We start from the raw sequence: 2,986 nt of genomic DNA, 5'->3' as shown, positions 1-2,986 counted from the left end.
ACAAACAAAAAGACTTTATATATTCATGTTCATTTAAGAAAATACTAGCAGTGATGTATTATTTTTAAATATACAGTTAATATATTTGGAGTGATTTGGATGTCATCCTTGCGCAGGGGCCATGCTAATCTTCCCTATATCGTTCTAATTTTAGTATATGTGCTGCTGAAGCGAGCACGTGTTTGGAGTGATTTAAAATTTATATTGAGAAAAATGTATCGTCACTATTGCTGTAGATGAGCATCTACATGAGACTGTTAAATTGATTGTTGTTTTATATCAAACAACTTCTATAATACTTAAAATAAAAGATATGACAAGACACAGAGATTTTTATGTTGGTTTTAAAGTCTCCTTTAAATATCTGGGATCTCTCAGATGGATGTTAAGCTAAGCATAACCATAGCAGAGTTGTCTTTGTTCTTTTTCATCATGGATTGCCATGAAATAGGGGTTTCTCAATTTCGAAAATTAACATCTCTTTCCACTATGGCCCTGAACCATTAAAGATGAGACACACAGAATGAAGCAAGAAGGAACAGGAAGGCACAGGTGGATACTTATTCCAGGGCCTCAAGCTGAGACTGGCAATGTTTATTTCCTTCAATGGATCAAGTGGAAAGAGAGTGCTATGAAATTATACTCTACCCCAAAGCCTTACCTAATATACTAAGACAAAGAAAACATTTTGAAGCCACCAGAATTCTGAAAAAGAGAGCAAATACACAAAGTATATTCATTAATATACACTTGCAACATAAGTTAAAACAACTGAACAGCATATATTGTATAGCAAAGTATGACATTTAAAAGGCTCATAGCAATGTAAACTGAAAAAAGCACCACATAGCATAATTGATTTCTGATGATAATATGAATGTTCTTGCAAATAATAGCAACAGTGGTAATTTCCAGTCTTTGAAACTTAACAAAGAAACTAACCTTGAGGCCAGAATGAATGTCACAAATATCTAAGACCTGACAAGGAAACAACAAGTACCAATTAGTGTATGATTGATGTTAGCACTCTCATATTCCATATTTCATCAAAACTACAAAGCCATTATTTCTAAGACATACTTTTACAATTTGCAATGCTAAAGAATAAATATGGGCAATCATTCTGATAAAGTCCGATGCTCTGAAGCCACTGCTCATAAATTCTATTTCAATTTCAAGAGACTGCAGTTTGAACAATGAAGAGATGAATATAATAGAGTTACTGAGTTAAAGATGTTTCTAAATTACTTAGGTTGCCTTCGATGTTACTAGTAAATTTTATTTTAAAATTAAGTCAAGGCAAAAGTGCTGACTCGGCACTTATGTCACATGACCCTAGGGTTAGTGATGAAGGTGAAAAGTTTATGACAAAATGTTGTAGTTTGTTATATGTTTTCCCTTTAAGCACAATATAAGAAATAACATGAACATTGATATTCATATCACAGTAATTTATTGTAAAAGTTTATTTGTGTTACTGCATTTCAGAGGGCAGTCCTCTCTCATCATCACCACCCACACATGTGTTTATAGACTGACAGCTTACATAGAAGAACATGCTGGGCAAAATGTAAAATGAATAAAACCACAGTCAGCCCCACTTAACATTACTAGCTGGCTGGTGGTAATCCCTGAAAATATATGTACCTTCTCTTCTTCCCCTCTATTTTGTTCACTCTCTTCTTCCCTCCTTTTCTCCTTCACTGCCTCATCACTCCATGTCTTCCATCCCTGATCTCTTTTCTGCTTTTATTTACTCTCCCTACTATCCTACTTTTCTTTTTATCTTTTGCTATGCCTTCCAAAAGCAGAAAGAGGGAAGGGGAAAGTGGATACTTGCTGATAGTAAAGGTGAATAACAGATTCAGGGATTCAGAGGAAAGCTCCTGCCAAGTAAAGTATCCATCAGTGTGCCACTTTATTAATGAGCTATGATGCAGACTGTAAGAAGTGGTGCTGAGAATGCTAGAAGACATTAGTCAGTGGTGCAGGAAGGTCCTGTCTGAGTATAATTCCATATGTTCAGAAATTAAGGTGGACAATTTATAGACAAGATCTCATGGGGATACAAAGCTGTGGGGCAAATGAAGCAATTAATACTGTAGGGAGAAAGCCCGTAGACTATGGGAGAATCAATAGTCAGCTATACATATGATAGAGAATAAATACGATAATATACCAAAAACTTTTTAAAAAATCAAGAAAACATGAGGTCTTGAACATGAGTGTGGGACAGAGTTTTCAAAAGAAGAAATAAAAATGACTATAAGTTGCAACAGTTAAGGGAGTGCAAATTAAAACTGCTTTGAGATTGTGTCCAGTCAGAATGACTACGATTAAGAAAAAAACTGGCTTGTAATGATAGTCAGAGTGCAGGGAAGCAGAACCTCATTCTCTATTGATGGTGCTACAATTTAGTACAGCCACGATAGAACCATTGTTTTGAATTCTTAAAAAGCTAAGAGAAAAAATGTGCTATATGACTCAAGTATTATATACTTTGGCATATCCTCTAAAAGATTGGATATCCTAGTACTACAATACTTCCTTATCCAAATCCATTACTACTCTATTCATAAGAGCCAGCAAATACAAACACCCCAGGTGTCTTTGAGCTGATGGTGGGATGATGAAAATATATGTGCAATGGAACTATATTAAACTGCAAAAATAAATAAATAAATAAAATCATGCAATTTTAGTTAAATGGTGGAACTAAAACATTATACTGAGTGAGGTAGCCCGGGCCCAGAAAAACAAACATCACTTCTCACATCTTTATGGGCCCTAGCTCTGATTCTTTAAATTTGAACTTGGAGTAAATAAAGAAGAGAAATTGGAAAGAGACCATGGTGGTAGTAAATAGGAAACAGTGGTGTGTGTGCTATATCAGGGATGAGAAGAAAGATAATGAGGAGGGATTAACAGCAGACAGAGAGGGGGTAAATAAGACAAGAGAGACCAATAAGAGTAAACATTTTTGAAA

The 2,986-nt window shown here is 35.0% G+C and overlaps 1 non-coding gene across 1 annotated transcript; it reads right to left on the bottom strand.

Moving 5' to 3' along the window:
• Window positions 1-70: 70 nt before the first annotated feature.
• On the bottom strand, window positions 71-178 carry LOC116097221. Its single transcript, XR_004121282.1, has one exon. It is a non-coding gene; the product is annotated as a U6 spliceosomal RNA (small nuclear RNA).
• Between the last annotated feature and the right edge of the window lie 2,808 nt (window positions 179-2,986).

Source organism: Mastomys coucha, unplaced genomic scaffold (assembly GCF_008632895.1).
Source record: "Mastomys coucha isolate ucsf_1 unplaced genomic scaffold, UCSF_Mcou_1 pScaffold18, whole genome shotgun sequence".
NCBI classification, from domain to species: domain Eukaryota; kingdom Metazoa; phylum Chordata; class Mammalia; order Rodentia; family Muridae; genus Mastomys; species Mastomys coucha.
This window is presented reverse-complemented; position numbering and strand designations above follow the sequence as displayed.